The sequence below is a fragment of the Schistocerca americana genome, chromosome 3 (assembly GCF_021461395.2).
Source record: "Schistocerca americana isolate TAMUIC-IGC-003095 chromosome 3, iqSchAmer2.1, whole genome shotgun sequence".
In the NCBI taxonomy this organism is placed as follows: Eukaryota; Metazoa; Arthropoda; class Insecta; order Orthoptera; family Acrididae; genus Schistocerca; species Schistocerca americana.
Genome location: NC_060121.1, coordinates 855,677,833 through 855,698,090, shown reverse-complemented (window position 1 = coordinate 855,698,090; position 20,258 = coordinate 855,677,833).

Below are 20,258 nucleotides of genomic sequence, written 5' to 3'. Positions count from 1 at the left end.
TGTGTTAAAATCAGTAAACAGATCGAGAAAGTAGACTCAAAAGTAGGTGTTGTAATGTAAACAATTACTTAAAAACTGAAATAGAAACTATCAACAACAATGTCGCCACTATGCGAAGACAGATTAATGCCATTAACGATAGGTTTGATACAGAAATAATGAAGATTCAAGGCACTGTAACAAAAGTTGATGAAAAGGTTTTCGGCCTCAGAACCAAATTAATAAACAAATGTCGAACCGACATTTGTCCCACTTGAGACAAAAGACGAATGATTCCGAAAAGGAACTGAGTAAACAAGTGACAACTTGCGAAAAGAAGTGTGAACAGAGCACTTTCCAAATTCAAGGTAAAGTGAGCGACCTTGGACATAAAATAGGAGAAAACCGAAATATGTCACTGACAGAAAAATGTGTAGCAAATTGCTAAAGGGCGAAGAACGATTCGATCCAGCAAAAACGCATAATGGATGGCACCCGTTAGACTTTTTGAAAAACTGTGAAAGGAATTTTCCTGGTTACGTAACGAAACAGGATAAGATAAATGTGGTTATTAGCGCATTAGCTGGCGATGCAAAAAGATGGGGCCTAAATTTGGATACAGAACAAATGTCATTTGGCGAATTTAAACAGAAATTTATAGAGGAATCCTGGTCGGAGCAAAAACAGGACAGCGTATGACGGGACTTTGTCATGGCCACGTTATATGACAACCGAGGCAGGAGCTCGATGAAAGATTTTTGCGAAATGTGGTACCAGAAACTGACACACTTGGGAAACACATGCACGGAGTCCAAAATACAGTCAGAACTATGGAAAAAGCTCCCAGAGGATTCAAAACGTTACATGGGAAGTAATCACAAAAGCTTCTTGTAATTTTGTAAAGAGTAGAAGATGAGGACGACTGGAAAATCACCGTGATTATCATCAAAATAATAACAACTTTTGGCCGAGCAGTTCTAGGCGCTTCAGTCTGGAACCGCGCGACCGCTACGGTCACAGGTTCGAATCCTGCCTCGGGCATGGATGTGTGTGATGTCCTTAGGTTAGTCAGGATTAAGTAGTTCTGAGTTATAGGGCACTGATGGCTCGGAGCCATTTGAACAACTGCAGCAGGGATAATCACGAGAATAATTAACGAAATGAGAACAAACGTTACCGTGTAAATATGATGCAAAGAGGTAGAGGCAGAGGTCGCGGTAACATGTCATTTCGTGGTAGAGGATTTGCACTGGAAAACTATCAAAACCGAAATGACGCGGAAAACTAAGGCCCACGTGTTTTACTGTCCAGATTCACGTGGACAAATATTACCAGCCCAAACTAAAGCAATCATACCAGCTAAAGCAAAGTGAATTTTAGACACAAGTAAGTGGCAGAGCCGCGTCACAAGACTGTGCATGCAGAACAACAGGTGAGAGCATGAATGAGTCACAGATGACAGAATATGTTACAGAGGCTAGCGTGCGATCTAAGCAATCGCGTGCATTGAACTCGGCGAAGCGATCAGCTGTTCACAGCGTGGTTTCAGTAGCGGCCGAAGGAAGACATGACATCGCAACGCAATTCAGTGGACCTGTTTTCATGGTAAATATCACCAAAATGAGAAAGGAATCAGACACAGAAATAAGTAAAAGCGAAAGCAATGACAACCAAGCAAAAACAGACAATTTGTGCGAAAAGGAGCCTTCAGGGATTGCGAAATGGCGTGATGATTTATTTTACATTTTAAAACAATATGAGTGGGAAAACTCTAAAAAGGGTTATACGGCCAGAGAATTAATAAAAGGGAGAAACAAAAGTCCGAAAATGAAAAGGAAATGAAAGTAATCAGCGCCGCGTAAGGTGCGCAAACAGCGATTTCAATTAAGTGGTTCGTAAGGGAGAGAAAGGCGCTGCACAAAGCACCCGAGCTGCTGATGTAAAAGAAATTGGTAATATGAACAGAAAAATAGTCAGTATAAATAGGAATCTGGAGGAGGATAAAATCCTCGATACTGTGGATGAGGCAATCCTGGCTGATGAAGAACTTGTACAATTAGATGTTGTTGATGGTCTTGAGAACATGGTTTCAGATGAGTATATGTGAAACATTAAAATCCAAGACAATTGCACTAAATATGAAGTAAAAGTTGACGTCATCAAAAGTAATATTGAAGAAATGCCTGTGACTGAAAATGAATAGATGTTTTCGGAAAGAATCGAAATTTTGAAAATACGAAAACTGACAAAAAAAGACCTTGCTCGTTGTCTAATAGTAGCGTTCATGTTAGAATCAGACAGTGAATATAAGGTAAATAACAGTTCACATGAAGAAATGAATGAAAGGGAACATAATATAAAGGAAGATGTATCTGAAAAGCAAAATGAAATCTTTTTCAAACGAAATCCGGCAGTAAGCACCGACCGAAAAAGAAAGAGCCACCAGACGATACGATACGGTGGCAAAATGTGATTACAATCGTGAAACACTTCAAAATCAGAAAACAGAACAAGCCCCAAGATATAGGTGACTGGCGAGTAAATAACATATCGTGGATATATGCATGAACTAGGTAGATTGTGTCGAACTTACTGCCACCAAAATCATAGGGGTTGGGGCAGGTTTATTGCAGACTTTCAAATTATAATAAATACCCTCCACCATGAAACTACAGGATTTACACTCAAAGAAATTCTACTTAATCATAAGTTCAAAAGTAGAACTGAAGAAACCTTACAATTTCCACCCCTTGTAGAATTAGATCTGAGGGAGAAGAAAGACTTAGTAAGAAAAAGAAGGAAAGTAAAAGCGTAAGCCAGATCTAAAAGGCTCCATAAGGGCCTTAAAGTGACCACATTCAAAACTGGTGATTTTGTTCTGATTAAAACTTACGAAGAATCTAGTGAAATAAATCGAGAAATTTATAAGTTCAAATATATTTATAATGCTCCCTTTGAAGTGCAAGGAACTCCTCACACTAACGCCTATTATCTTGTCTATCCTAAGTCAAAGAAGCCATTAGGTGTTTGTAACATTGTAGATTTAAACCCTTACGTACACAGAAATGAGTAATAAGGGGCAACATGAAAAAAGTGTACATGGAATTAATCAAATAGTATTTTAATCTGTATGTTCTATTGTTACAAGGTATCATTACGATGACTCCAACAATGGCTTCCTTGAAAGCTGCCTGGTAATCCATTTCTTTGTCACATATTTCTGTGTAAATATGGAGAACCGTATCCTGGCTCATAACTTTAAAATTAACTTCTGAATTCATGAGAATACTATTCTCCTGCTGTCGGATGGATGTAATATAACCAGGCCAAAGTTCTAACCTATACTCATTGACATTTATTGTGGCAGCTGCATCGAAGTAGTTACATTCCACTAACTGCAGTTTGAGCGACCCTAAACATTTATATATAAGAATGTTGAAAAACTGAAGGTAATGATAATCTCCAAAGACTAAGTTCCCCACAAACTTGATATGAATTTGTATTTTGGCTCCATCCGATTTCCTCTCCGAAGTCAACTCCACAACTGCATTTGGATCTGGAGATAATCTGCTTGATGTGATCATCACTGTCCCATCAAATATGAAACCTCCAAGTCTGTTCCTTTGAACTCTTAACAACGTTTTCCTCACAAATGTGTTGTCTTCCTCAGGTGCAAAATCAACACTACACTGGAATAATCTCCAATCAGTGTGAGTTTCAAGCTTGAAATAATCTGTCAGTATCATTGTTCTGACACTGGATGTCTTTTTTTTTCCCCAGATACTCTGGTATTAGTTTCAAAGCTTGTATGTTCTTGTTCACGACCTTGCGTTATCAAGTGGTGTTGTGTTGGAACCACAAAAAAAACTTTTTTATTATGAGACTAAATTTCAGATTCGGTATAATATAATTAAATAACATAGTACTTATAAACTCCAGGCAATGACATACATATGGACTACATTGATTGAATATTGCAGTATGATCAGGAGGACTGCCAAATATGTCAATAGACAGACAAGTGTTGATGTTGAAAATAATAGGACTCCCAAATCTGTCTATAGCCAGACAAAGGACACTTATATCGATTAGAAGTAGGTTTATAATATGTAACTATGTATCTGCAATTATGAAGTGTGTATTCTTTGATATATATGGTCCTTGATTTGTGACACAAAAATTATAGTTTTGTAATGTATGTATGAAAAAAGCAGAATGATTTGTTAAAATGGTAAATTATTATAATATGTGTACGTTCATAAAAGTAAAATGTTTATTGAAAGCTGGTTCACGCCTAGGGCACTTGTATTTGTAGTATATAAAACATGTAGGGAAGTCGCTTTGCAACGGAAGTGGCACGGCACGATGTAAAATGTGGTTTTCGCGGTCGAACTGAGAGGCTCATTGGTGTGAAAGATACGCAGTATGTGACTAGCCGTAGCACAGTACACTTTGAGGGTGCTAAAAGAGACAAAGGGAAGCTGCTTTACAATGGATTTGCCTCGGATGTGGGACTGGCTATTATTTGGTATTCTCGGCAAGAAGGAATGGCTCTAATATGGTGAAAATCCGACGCCAAGAAGAGAGTTTTAGAGCATTCGAACATCAAGATCCGTAAGTACAGTTAGCCACCATGTCACTTGTCACCAATCTTCGCCACTCTTTCACAGACTTCATAACTCCAGTAATGTATATGGGCATGGATCAGTTAATCTGTGTCTGGTTTGAATAATAATCACAAGAACTAATTTGTGTCCAAAACCAGATTTTCTATCCTGATCACAAATCTATGTAGGGTCCTCACCTAAGTGCTATTAAAACCGAGTATACAGATTTAGATGAACAATTCTTGCATTAAAGTTTTTAGTGTAAATGGAGTAGTAAAAGCTAATGTTAAAACCACAAAAGTGAAGTTAGATAGGATTTTGCTAAAGTATCCTTAGTTTATTACGAAGTATAGTTTTGTAGGAGTACAGCGCAAGATTGCGTTAATATTATTGTCTAAAATACCTGCTTCACAGGTGATAAAAAGGCAAATAAGTTAAGCTCATTTCCAAAATTATTGTGGTTTTGATTTCTACCATGAAAGGTTCCTTTTTTTAAGTTAATTACGCCCTGTGCTGTGTTTTATTGTCATAGAAAATAAATTATGAACTAGTGAAGTGAATGATTAGCTTTTTGAATTAGTCTTTTTTACTTTAATTATCAGAGAGTGTTGACTAGAAAACTATACTGGTTTATGGGTCCCGATCATATTCTCCAATTGAACTACTAGTGTTGCTAAAGAAAGCTGATGTATGCAGAGGAGCTTAAACTGCGTATTTATGATATTATTCATCTTTATTGACTTTTTTTGTCCGTTAAAATAAAAGCCCCTCATGTCCAAATTTAGTTCTGCACCTCATGCAATAACATTTCAGTATTTGATTAAGTAATGCTCTTGAGTGTAGCTGTCATTAGTATGATCTTGGTGCAAAATTAGTACTTATTGTTTACTGGTGTGTGCGTTATTGGTAACTGCTGCTAACACAGTTCAGAGTGCACTGTGTCAGTTTGTATCCTGTTTGCTATTCAAAGGGAAATCTCAATGAAAGTAACTTCAACAACCAATATTCAGTTATCTTAAACATGTATTTCCAAATTAATGTGCCTAATTGGGCTGGTGACCGTTCATTTTTTCATTCAATTATGATTTTATCACTTTCATTAACTCCCAAGATTAAAGTCCGTTTTGTTTTCTTTTTCTGTTAATTTCACTAAATTCAAAACTATAGTCCGATACCTTTGTCCATTACACACACGCGATCTTCAAAATGCTCCCAGAGGGTAACACTACCTTGTTTCACGGCAAGTTAGTGTTATAAAGTTGCTCGGAAATTGCGAAGACGATGATTGCGAAAATAATGTAAGAAACTTGCTGAATAACTTCGATAAGTTGTATGCCCCAACGATCTAGAAGCTGCATTTACTGGACTGCCGCGTAAGCTACTCGTATTTTCTAGAGAATCTGTGCTGTGAATGAAGAACAGGATGAAATATTTCATCAAAACATTAAACGAATGTAACGAGGCTACAAGGACCGATGGGACGCCAGCATGATATTTGACTACTGCTGGGTGCTGCACAGGGAGTATCTTCAGTCAGTACGCAGAAGAAAACGCAACGAAAATTTGAGAGATAAAAGAAGAGACATTGAGATTGATGCCTTTAATCAGTGCTGAAGACATTGTATTTCATTGCAACGTTTGTCTTTTGTTACCATTTTTAAGATGAAGTTCCCTTGAATGCATTTGTCTTTTGTAAAGTTTTTGGATCTTCTTCATTACTGTGCAAAAAAAAAAAAAAAAAAAAATAATGTGGGAAAGGAAAACCCTTCATACTTTTGAACTTAGTATCTCTAGAAGCGTTAGGATCATCTTGAATGATTAACAAAAGAATTGTAAAGTATAAATTTGTGACCTACTTCATCCGTCAAACGGAGAGTTCATTATGTACCGATTAATTGTATTGTATTGAGACATTTATGGTGTCTCTTTAGCATTCTCATTTGTGCTCTCAGAGGTTTATTGAGTATTACACTAAGTTCTCAACAAACCATACAATCCACCACCAGGAACAATCCAAGACAGAACCCGACACGTGAACATTACGCTACAGACTACATCTTAGTAGTGAATACAATAGAGTCCCATTCCGTAAGAGCATTTTTTCCACTTATTTACGAGGGTACCTTCTACGGAGAAAGCCCGATTACTAATATTTAATGGAAAACTCTGCCTATCTTCCAGAAACGCTGTAAATCTGGAATTTGTTCTGTATATGGTGTGCATTAAAAGTGAACGAAACACTCTCAAATTTGATTTTTCAATTGGCAACCTTTTTCACAGTTTCAAATTTACAGCTTGTAGGAAAAGTTCCAGAGCGTTAGCAATAGGGTGCGGGAGAAATGCGACCAGTAGTTAATATCAATCGCTCTTGCTAGAAAGGTCGACAGTACGAAACACAACACTTGATTTCCATTTTCTTTGTGTTCTGGGTTACAGAGGGACTACCCTGTATTGTTATATTACAACAAATGTTTATCATCCGGAATAATGCGTGAAACTCCGACCATGTTTTACTGGTTGCCAAAGGAGATATGTCACAGAATCAGCAACTGAAATGTAATTTTCATTTTCGTTCAGGCTATTTCTTGTCAGATTCTAAAGAAAAATACTAACTCATGCGCGTATCCTATTTAATGCTGCAGGATACGATCAGTAAATTAGTTTCATAATGTTTTGGAGCTTACAGACTAAATATTATGTTAGTGAGTAAGTTCGTAGCGTTTCTGTTTTGCATGTTGGTATGGGGGGTTGTTATGGTTTGATTTGTTGATTTTCATTTTTTATTTGTAGTTCACTGTTCCTATCTGAGTTTACATACTGTCAGGTTGTAATTTGGAGATAGGGAATGGAGCTGTGGACATTAAAAAATGGAGTCCCAAGTGGAGAAATCGGAACATTTCCGTCATTTGAGAAATACATCGAAGCAATTCAGAGGCCGGCTGCTAGATTTGTGACCGGTAGGTTCGAACAACGCGTGGGTGTTACGGAGATGTATCGGGAACTGAAATGGGAATTCCTGTAGGGAAGGCGACCTTCTTTTCTAGAAACACTATTTAGAAAATTTAGAGAACCTGTATCTGAAGCTGACTTCCGAATGACTCTACTGCCGCCAACATACATTGCGCTTAAAGACCACGAAGATAAGGTACGAGGAATTAGGGCTCTTACGGAGGCTTATAGAGAGTCGTTCTTCGCTCGCTCTATTTGCGAGTGGAACAGGAAAGGAAATGACCAGCAGTTTTACAGGGCGCAATCCGCCACGCACCGTATGGTGGCTTGCGGAATATCTGTGTAGATGTAGATGCAGAATTACACTGTTATTAATATGTTTTGGAAAAGAATTCTGATTTGGGCTGGAATAATTTTCTACTTTCTTCTCTCAGGGATTTTTTTACTAACGTCACTTCATTGCAGGCGAGAAACCAGGAAAAAATATTCTTCTGTTTCAGTTCAGTAGAGGGGTGACAGCAGCGGACGCAGCCAGAAACATTTGCGCCCTATACGGGGATAATGCCATTGGACAGAGCACAGCAAGAAAACGGTTTTCTCGTCATAACCAGGATCGTTTTAACATTAGTGACTCTACAAATTCAGGCAGACCTAAAAGGTTGATCGTTTAAACGCAATAGACCACAATGATTCACGTCGGTGTACTCGATGACTGGCAGATGTGATACACTGGTCATTCCACCACCCTGCGACATTTCTGTGCACTGGGTAAGCTTCAAAAATCGGGGGTATGCGTACAGCACGCTCTAAGCCAAAATCACTAAAATCAGCAGGCGGCCATATGTACATCTCTGCTTGTTTGTCATCAATTGGTTCGTGAACAACACCGACCGATCCTATCCTGTATCTTTAGTGGTATCTTTATAATAACATTAGGAAAAGAAAGGAACGGTTGAAACCAAACAAAGCAGTAAGTCCCTGCACAAAGACCTGCTTGCATCCACAAAAGATAATGTTATGTATCTGGTGGAACAACGACGGTTTGGTGTAGTACGAATTGCCGACCCCGAGGTGTAACCATCACTGCTGACGTGAAGAAGGCCGGTGTGGCCGAGCGGATCTAGGCGCTTCAGTCTGGAACCGCACGACCGCTACGGTCGCAGGTTTGAATCTTTCCTCGAGCATGGATGTGTGTGATGTCCTTAGGTTAGTTAGGTTTAAGTAGTTCTAAGTTCTAGAGGTCTGATGACCTGCGATGTTAAGTCCCATAGTGCTCAGAGCCATTTGAAATGTTGACATTTATTGTCAACAACTGAGACGTTCTGCAGACGCAGTCCAAGAGATTGCAGACCCGGGAGAGTGCGTGGAGTGAATATACTCCACGATAACGCTTCAAGCAGTCTGTTACACCGAGGAAAAGCAGTATACGGCATTTGGGTTGGGGAGATCAAAATGGTTCAAATGGCTCTGAGCACTATCGCACTTAACATCTATGGTCATCAGTCCCCTAGAACTTAGAACTACTTAAACCTAACTAACCTGAGGACAGCACACAACACCCAGTCATCACGAGGCGGAGAAAATCCCTGACCCCGCCGGGAATCGAACCCGGGAACCCGGGCGCGGGAAACGGGAACGCTACCGCATGACCACGAGCTGCGGACTGGTTGGGGAAGTCATTCCACCATTCCACACTCAATTTATTCACCTGAACTTGCGCACTCAGATTTTCATCTTTTACGTTCACTGTCGAACAGCCTTCAAGGAACTTCATGTCGAAGAAAATGCGCTCCGAGCATGACTCGACGAGATCTTCTCACCAACACCATGTGATTTCTACACTTCCGGAATCGTAACGTTACCACAGCGTTGGAAGACTGTTGTAAATGGTGAAGGAGAACATATTAGTGATGATTAACGTCTCTATTATTTGTATCTGTTGTGAACTTACAGAAAAACGCTACGAACCTGAGCATCAATCCAATATTAAGTGCCACCGACAGCGCTCGAGGAACGCTAACTCTCACAGGTCACAGAGTTTTAAGAACATATCTCTCCATTCTTTAATTAAGCGAGTGAATGATGCAACGCACTGTAACCCACATCGCTGTTAATTCATAATGTGTGTTCAGAATATTCTGTTTAACTGTCTTTATTTGTGACGTTGATATCAACGTTCCAAGACGTCACCGGCATATAACCCCACCCTCATGGCTGCCCATATCAGTCGCCCATTGGATACATCGGACAATTCACATAGTGTACACTTAAGAGATTAGGGCCGCTTTAAGGCCCAGGTGACAATACCCGCCGCTTTGCGCGCTAAACTGAGAAGGGTTCCAGAGGCAGGCGCTACGACAAAAGGATTTCTATACGGGGCGGATCACAATAGGTAGCAGCCGCTTGAAGCGCCAAATTGCAGGAGGGTGGGGGGGGGGGGGGGGCACCCAAGCGAAAGATTTGTATACATCCTGCGCCTAAATTTGGCTTCCATGGTGGATTTTCTATCTCCGCTTGAGTGGATAGATATGCTCCATGTTCGTTTCATTTATATAGCCACGTGGACTGAATATGGAGTTGTATAAGTATGATACAGAAATATGAACTTCAAAACAATTGAGTGGAATACTCCACATGTATATTGCCAGTATATACAGGGCGGAGAAAAACTGTCACGAAATTTTAACCCTGGATAGCTGATGAGAGTAGGAACCAAAATTGCTAATGCTGTGTAGGTCGACAACGCACCATTTTAAACTACGGAAACTTGGCGCCACGCGCTCCGATTGGCTTTTGGATTGCCCTGTTGCCGTTCGATGGTTGACGGGCAGCGCTATGGTTGTCAGTTCACACACACTAACGTCCCTTGCTGTTTGTCTCCACCTCACATCACAGGCATTCAAACGTAAGCTTCGCTTCGGAGGACAAACATCACCTGGGATTTAGTCACACAGTAAGCATGGCGGCACAGTATTCGTTTGAAGAACAACGAGATATGGTTTTTGTTTATGGACTAGCCGACAGCAATGCGCATGAAGCTCGACGGTTGTATGAGGAACGGTACCAGAAAGACGCCATCCACACCCGCAAACGTTTACAGCAACTGGCGAAACAAGCTCTTTAGCGGGATATCACGGTGAAGCTGGAAAACCACGAACACGACAGGATGTTGCATTTGAAGAGGCTGTTCTCGAGCGCTTCGAGGAATCACCTACAACAAGCACTCGAGCGGTTGGACACGACATGGAGATCGCTCATCGGTTAGTGTGGGAGGTTTTGAGGGATGACGGCCAGCATCCATTTAGTTTCCACCCTGTCCGAGAACTAAATCCTGTGGCGGACTATCAACACAGGCTAGGGTTTTGCCGGTGGTTTCTGCGACGTGTTGCACGAGATCCCGACTTCCCCGCCATTGTGTTATTTACCGACGATTGCACCTTCCGTCGGGACGGCCTTTACAACACTCCAAACGTCCATTACAGGGCAAGGGGAAGTCATCACGTCACGTACGTCCACGGACACCAGGAACGATTGTCGCTCAACATTTGGGCAGGCGTTTTGGGTGACCATCTGATTGGGCCGGTCCGTCTACCTCCTCGACTTACCGAGACAAATTACCTCCACTTTTTGCAAGAAACTCTATCAGGCCTGCTGGAAGATGTTACCCTGGACAAAAGGCTACGTAAGTGGTTGCAGGATGCTGGGGCGCCCACACATAACAGTCCTGCAGTGCGCTGATATTTGAATGAACTCTTCAACGGCCAGGTAATTGGCAGAGGTGCTCGTAGGACATGGCCGCCGCGATCACCAGACCTCACATCACCGGATTTTTTCCTGTGGGGATTCTTCAAGATTCTAGTTCACCCACCAGGACGTAAACAAAGAGGAATTAATGGATCGCATTCAACATGCCGCCAATCACATCAGGGCAATCCCAGGAATCTTTGAAACAGTTCGGTAAAACACCGTTCGACGTTACCAAGCTTGTGTCTCGTCAGAGGGCCACCAATTCGAGCACCTGCGTTAAGTAAATAATGTCCTAGCACAATTTGTAAAATACTTTCCGTACACGAACTAACAACTGTTAACGGGTTTGTTCCCGGAACATCTTATCATGAAACTACAATGGATGCGTCGGGACCCCAGCGGATTCGCCCCCAGGCCCCCAGAGTGGAAGGCTGTCGCGCTACCACCTAGCGTGCGGGCCGCCTTGGATACATCGCGATCTCCAGCAGGCAAAGCATTCGCGATCATGCGTTGTTCCAGACCATCCAGCAACAGGGCAATGCCAAGGCATATCGGAACTCGGGGCGAAAAGTTTCCGTAGTTTAAAAATTGTGCGTTGTCGACCTACACAACATTAATAATTTTGGTTCCTACTGGCATCAGCTACCCAGGGTTAAAATTTTGTGACAGAATTTTTCTCCACGCTGTATATGGTATTCGACTCCGTATCTAAAAAGTTGGAAAAAATTTCCATTAGTCGTATTTCTGCTTTTATGCTTCAGGATACCTGACTAGTAATTTTCGTGAACATTAATTGGTGTGTAAGAAACGTCTTCGGCCACTGACATGATTATTTGTTATGATGGAGTGAAAGCCAATGAAAGAGATATATCCAGCATGATAAATCAATACCACAATATCTTTTCTGGCATACTTTTAATAACAGGGTCCCGTCGTGTTGAGCTTATTGACAAAAGAGGATGGGTGGAGCAAATTACATAGCCACATTATTCGGTGATGTAACATACATACCATTAGCCTTTATCTACTGCGTAATAAATTATATAAACATTTTAAGGAATATTGTGAGAATGTATTCAGGGTCGGGAGAAGATGTTGAAAATGAAAGGATGCAATTTAGAACAGTTATTTACGGGTAACAGACTTCTTATATATTGCTTTGTTCTATACACAATATCCTGCGTCTCACGGTCTCAGTATATTTTTTTATTCTTAAACATTAAATACAGGGTGTAACGGGTGTAAGTGCAGATATTTTTACACATCGTGCGTTAATATGTGCAAGCACCAGTCGGTTGGTTGTTTTTTCTCTGTATCGAACAGTCTTCCCACAGACGTGTCACAAACTCTTCATGACCTGATACTTTCTGCATGGTTGTAACTGCACAACTAAGTGAACTACTCGTATCAGTATAGACTAACTTAGCGTCCACCTGTTCACACTTCAACACCTAACCAGCAGCCCAGGGGAAAATAAGAATTAATGGGTTGTTCTTGCCACGTATAGTTGGGGGTACTACCCGACCTAAGCACATAAATATACGAGCTCGTATAATAGCTATAACTGTTAGTGTGCAAATGATGCAAATACTGATGTAATGTTGTTCAGTAAATCGTCCTCAGTCACCAATAGAAATATCAGGCTTACACCTGTTACACCCTGTATATGAAACACCTGCCTCTGAAGTGTAGTGTAAACTCCTACATGCCACAAAAAGTAATACACTGCTAGCCACTGCACAAGGAAAAGTAGCAAAACTCTTCATTATTTTGTGTGTGTACTACAGTAAGACGAAGACATTGTCAAATTTGTAGGTGATTTTAGGGGGATACAGAGTGTGAATATTAGTACACATAGCTTCCATGTCTAGTAGTATCATTGGCATCAATGCAAACAGGTTGAATGACAGACAGGGGTACATCATTCCATACTGCTTCAGCACTATGCCAGAGTCCATCAGTTGTAGTGGCTCGCAAGTGGTTAGCGCGACAGTCTCTCAACAGACTGTGACCACGTGTTTGTGGTGTATAAGACACGTGGAGAACCCGCTGGCCAGACCGAAAATCGGACACCCTCTGTACTGAGGTACGTCAGGAAATCATGGAAAACATCTCTTTTTGCGTTTCTTCTTTAAAGATAACGTCATGCACACAATGAAGTTAGGGATAAGCCGCTGGCCTGTCGTCAGAAATGTAATATCTGTTAACCAAATTAATTGCTATCGATCCAAAGGTGATCGTGTTGTGTACCCAATGGCACACCACACCAGCAAGCCTGTGGTAACAGTAACGAATGCAGTCAGTCAATATGAGATCTTCTTACAGCCTCTACACACTGAATCGTCCGTCGTCATGCTCAATGCAGAATCGGAATTTATCGAAAAAGATGACGTGTGTCACTCCTCCATCTGGTCTTGTCGTTCGGCTCAACATTGTAGGTGAGAATCTCTCCGCTGCGATGTCAAGGGAAGCTTCAACAATGGTCCTCCAAGTTTTTTAGCACTATGTGTCGATACACGCAAACAAGCCCGTTTTCTAAATCAAGGTATGCGACATGGCTGTATGATCTGGCACCGCTGAATAAACATTACATCTGTCCTCTCTGGCGTTAGTCGCATGGGGCCATTGACATCCAGCATGACGTTAAGTATTGGTGTCGTGAACCCTTCGATTTCTTATTTGCATGGTCCTGACCAATACGAGCAGCAGTATCACGGAACGATAAACCACAGTCTCAACAGGCCACGAACCTGCCGCTGTCAAACGCTGATACATACTGGTAGAAGTTTCTCCTTCTTAGATCTTTTCACAAAAAAACGTCATTCAAAGTCCAGTTCCGAATCAGAAACCCACTGCGTAATCTTCCGATATAAAGTGTGGTTCAGATGCCCCTAACGATGACGTTTTATGCAACCCAACATGGCAGAACAATGTTGTTGACCAGTTCGTTCTGGAGATGTGAAGAACGTTATCAAAATGTCGTATGTAGTATACTAAGACATCTTATACCTAATGTGCAACTTTTGTTTACGAAACTATTTCAGCATAGTAACACGGCGAGTCTTATATTAAACTTTTCTCTGGATTATACACTGAAGTGTCAAACAAACTGGTATAGGCATGCGTATTCAAATACAGAGATATGTAAACAGGGAGAATACGGAGCTGCCGTCGGCAACGATTTTATAAGACAAGTGTCTGGCGCAGTTGTTACATCGGTTACTGCTGCTACAATGGAAGGTTATCAAGATTTAAGTGAGTTTGAAGGTGGTGTTATATGTGGCGCACGAGCTATGAGACACAGCGTCTCCGAGGTAGCGATGAAGTGGAGATTTTCCCGTACGACCAATTCACGAGTGTACCGACAGTAGCAGGAATCCGGTAAAACATCAAATCTCCAACGTCACTACGGCTGGGAAAAGATCCTGCAAGAACGGTCCAACGACGGCTGAAGAGAATAGTTCAAGATGAAAGAAGTGCAACCCTTCCGCAAATTGCTGCAGATTTCAATGCTGGGCCATCAACAAGTGTCATCGTGCGAACCATTCAACGAAACATCATCGATATGGGCTTTCGGACGAGTCTCGTTTCAAATTGTACCGAGCAGATGAACGGGTACTGATATGGAGACAACCTCATCAATCATTGGTCCCTGCATGTCAGCAGGGGACTGTTAAAACTGATGGATGCACTGTAATGGTGTGGGCCGTGTGCAGTTGGAATTATATGGGGCCCCTGATACGCCTAGGTGCGACTCTGACAGGTGACGCGTAAGTGAGCATCCTGTCTGATCACCTGCATCCATTCATGTCCATTGTGCATTCCGACGGAGTTGGTCAGTTCCAGCAGAACAATGCGACACCCCATATGTCCAGAGTTGCTACAGAGTGGTTCCAGAACAGTCTTCTGAATTCAAACACTTCCTCTGGAAACCAAATTCCGCAGACATGAAAATTATTGACCATTTCTGGGATGGCCTGCAACGTACTTTTCAGAAGAGATTGCCACCACCTCGTACTCTTACGGATTCGCAAGATTCATGGTGTCAGTTCCCTACAGGACTACTTCAGACATTAGCCGAGTCCATGTCACGTCGTTTTGCTGCACTTCTTTGTGCTCGAAGGGGCCCTACTCGATATTAGGCAGGCGTACCAGTTTCTGTGACTCTTGAGTGAATACTGGAAAGTTGCTACTTCCAGGCTTCCCATTTTCATATCTCCTGTTAATTTCGCGGTTTGCAATGGTGATGCACTCTTTATAAAGAAACGTCTCTGAACCATTTACGAATTATTAAGTACCATAAACGGAATTAACGTAAAAAAACATCCAAAACCTGTATGACTACACCGCTAGTTAGAAATATTGGAGCTCTTGGATAAGTATGGCAGAAGTATGGTATACCTTGGTCAAAAATACCGTTAACTAAGGGCCAATCTCCACTTGTATTTTTTACTGTATGGTTCCGTTTGCTAAGCTCCGAGAGGGAGTTTATATCGAGGACGTGACTTTCGCTTGTTTACATACCATTCCCGATACACAGGTAGTACGGTTTGCATAAAACGACACCCGTCATTTGTACCCATCTTTCGTGGTTTACCCGATAGGTTAATGATTTGTGTATCATAGTAAGTAGTAAATTTCCTACCAGTTTGTTGTTTGTGCCATGTCTCCTTCATGTTGTTGTAAATTTCACGGTCAGCAGTGTAATTCTAACGACGTGACATAATACACACACACACACACACACACACACACAGGCGAGCGCGCGCGCGCACTCACGCACGCACGGACACGTATACATATACATCTCATGATGGCTGGCAACTTCAAATATTATGCTATTATGCCCTCCGGGCAGAACGACGACGATGATTCGGAAAAATTATGAGCAATCAAAAATTATTTTTTATCGCAGTATGCCGTTTAATCAATATTTCTGCATGAATATCAACGCATTTCGGTTTGTAATCAGGAGAAAGAATTGTTTAAGAACAGTGCCCAGAGATGATAAATGTCAGTGACATGCGAGGATATAGGATACTAACGGAGTTAATAGTGTGGAGTACATCACTCCAACCAGCAGCTGTCCGAATCAAACATGGCCGGCCGCGGTGGTCTCGCGGTTCTAGGCGCGCAGTCCGGAACCGTGCGACTGCTACGGTCGCAGGTTCGAATCCTGCCTCGGGCATGGATGTGTGTGATGTCCTTAGGTTAGTTAGGTTTAAGTAGTTCTAAGTTCTAGGGGACTGATGACCACAGCAGTTGAGTCCCATAGTGCTCAGAGCCATTTGAACCATTTTGAATCAAACATGCGTTTCCAGCGAAAGGCAGGGATACTGCATTGTGGCCTTTCCTTCGTTTATTCACTCTGTCCGTTAAACAAGCAGAAAAGGAAACCAAAGAAAATTCTGAAAGAGAATTAAAGAATTTGTGGTTTACAATGCCTGTGGTATTTTAATTCCATCTGAGATAACACAGACCTTCGAGTATCAGTTGAACGCAGTGTCTTGAAAAGATTGTATAAGATGAACTTCAACCAGAATACTGTATAACAAGCGTAATGTAGTGTACGTCAATTATAGTAGGCAACACCGAGGACTCAGATTAGGAAATTGGACACTAAATGTAGTAAAGAATTTTTGCTCTTTGCACAGCAAAATATCTACTGGCGGCCTGAGTAGAAGAGATATAAAATCCATACTAGTTATAGCGGGAAAATGGTTTCTGAAAAGAAGAATTAGTTAACAGAAAATTTAAATTTAAGTGTTAGTAAGTCCTTTCCAAAGTATTTTTTTAAAATGGTACCCTTGACGAAAGTGAAACGTGGACGATAAAGAGAACAGAAAAGAAAATAATAGAAGCTTTTAAGATGTGGTATTACGGAAAACTGCTGAGGATTAGGTGGATAGATCTCATAACCAATGAGTGAGTACAGGATAGAACAGGAGAGAAAAGAAATTTATCGCACAACTTGACTAAAGGAAATAATCGTTGATGGAACACATCTGGAGATATAAAGGAATAGTTAGTTCGGTATTGTCGAGACGTTTGGGAGGTAAAAACTGTTGCGCGAGACTGTGGCTTGACTACAGAAAGCATGTTCGAGTGGATATTGAGTGCAGGAGGAGGTTTGCACAGGATGACTGTCAAGGAGAATTCCATCGAAACAGCCTTCCGGTTGAAGCCCACAGCAACAACAACACGAAAGCCTATAATTCTCAACATACTTGGACAGTTGTTAATGTAGGTATCAACCATGTAAGGACTCTATTAGCCGAGGGACACTAAAACGCCACTCGTGACGTCACGAGTGCCGCCACTAAGATGACAGAACTCATGGGACAGCGATACGCACATATACAGATGGCGGTACTATCGCGTGCACACCGTATAAAAGGGCAGTGCAAGGGCGGAGCTGTCATTTGTACACAGGTAATTCATGTGGAAAGGTTTCCGAAGTGATTAGGACTGCACGACGGGAATTATTAGACTCTGAACGCGGAATTGTACCTGGAGCTAGACACATGGTACATTCCATTTCGGAAATCGTCAGAGAATTCAATATTCCGAGTTTCATAGTGTCAAGAGTGTGTCGATAATACCAAATTTCATGTGTTACTTCTCACCACGGACAACGCAGTGGCCGACGGCCTTCACATAACGACCGAGAACAGTGGCGTTTGCTTAGAGTTGTCAGTGCTAACAGACAAACAACATTACATGAAATAACCACAGAAATCAATACGGGTCGTACGACAAACGTATCCATTAGGACAGTGTGGTAAAGTTTGGCGTTAATTGGCTATGGCAACAGAAGACCGACTGGACTGCCATTGCTGACAGTCTGCAGCGATTCCCCTAGGCTTGTGTTTTGTGTCGTCATCGACACTGTTGAATCTTGTACCATGGGAAGAGGGGAGAGGATGTTGTTTGGTGGCTGGTATCCTCTGTGTATAACACAACTCCACTGCTGCATTAACAGGGTCCTTTATTCACAAGAATAAATAGCTGCTTTCCTTAAGCTAGTTATTGTGGTACATGTTCTTCCGTAATAGCCCACATTAGCCTCATTGCTGGTGAAGTACAAGTCCCGCTATAAACACTACACTCTTGTACCTGGTGACGTGAACTGACAGATGCCAACTAGAATAGTAATTGAGCTAGTACCTGAGCTGACTGCAACTGATTCGGCTGACTGAAGGACTGGCCTGACTGTCTGCGACTGGCTGGGTTCTCCAGTCCGCGGTGGTGATCTAAATACTGGCGGTCGAGAGGGCGTTGGCGGCGCATTGCTCGTAAGTCTGACTTTGGCCTCTCTCCTGATAGGCGGCCTTGATTCAGCACCTATTATCGACCTTCTTGCGAGCTCTTTCCCGACTAGTCAGCTGGTGGCCTGCATTCCTCCCTCCTGAAAGGCCACACCGTTGTCATGTAGGAGGGCTGCGAACGACAACAGGCAGGACTCTGTACCTAGAGGTAAGCTGGAAGCCGTGACTGAGGAGGACGGCATACTCCTGGCCATACCCAGCCATCTGGCTTGTGAGGCAAGAGGAATATCATCCGGAAAACTGCTGTCAGGGCACACGTCCAGACCTGAGAGAGTTTCCTGGGGCGATGACGACGACGGCGACGGCGATGATATGTCCAGGTCCATGGGGACGGCGAGCGAGGACGGGAGGGGGAGTGGGGGCAAGGTTGCATCGTCCATCCGTTCCTCCAGGGCTGCCCTGGTGCCTCTAGCAGGTGGTTGGGAAGGCAGTGTGGTCCCGTGAGGCCGTGAATCTGGGGGAAGAAAAGCAGCCGAATTACAGGGAAAATGACATGTGCGTAGTTGGTTCTGGTGGCGGCGCTGCAAAATATCGGGGCCAGCAAACAAACACATAGAAGATCCAATCTTGGATCACGCATCTTTCCCAGTGCCCACGGTTGCCATAAACCCCAAAAAGAACAAGATCGTGCAGCGCAAAGTGATACTTGTGGACCATTGGTGGTGCCGGATGCTGCGGTGGATGTAGCAAGTGTAGCAGCGTCCGATGGTGACGGCCATGCAGAAGTACCGCTGGTGATGGTCCGTCTCGTGGGTGGAAGCGATAGGAGGCGAGAAAGAGTTGCAGCACGTGATCGTTCCCCTGTGTGGGTCGTGCAAATCTTGACCATATATTGCTTAAAAGTGCGTACAAAGCGTTCAGTTTCTCTGTTGGACTGTGGGTGAAATTGAGCACTTGTTAGATGCCGTTGCGTTCACAAAACGGTTCAAAGTCACGTGAACTGAACTGTGGTCCGTTGACTGGTGCAAATACTTCTGGCAAACCTTCTGTGCAACATATGGAGGACAGCGCTTGAATGATGCCACGTGAGGTGGTAGAAGCCATAGGCTCCGCAAACTGGAACTTGCTAAAAGAGTCTACCACTATGAGCCAACGAGTGTTCCAAATGGTCCAGCAGAGTGCACTCGTTGCCATGGCGATTGACTCTTAGGCCAGGCTCAGAATCTCTGTGGCGGACCGGATTAGTTTTCCGCGCATGCGCGAAACTGTGACGTCATCTGTTCAATACCAGCGTCCATGAACTGCCAAGTACACTGTCGTCGCGCTGTTTAGTGCGAACGATTCTCCCATGTCCTTGGTGGAGCAATCGCAACACATCCTTACGCAACACTTTTTGAATAAACACACAGGATTGTCCATTGTCACGTCAACTAGAATCACACCTTGTTGAACTGAAAGGTTATGCTGACGTGCAAAATATCGGCGCACAACTGAGTTCTGGATACTGTTCAATGAATCAGGCCAAGACGTGTGAACGTAACGCAACAAAATCTTTAGGTCTGGTTCTGCTTCCGTGGAATGTGCAATTTGTCTGTAGCGCAAGGGAAAAGATTCCAGCAATTCATAGTTCCGCGCATCGATTTGGCAATAATATGCGGCAGATGCATCAAAATCGAAGTCTTTGTGCATCGGATGGCGAGATAGGGCG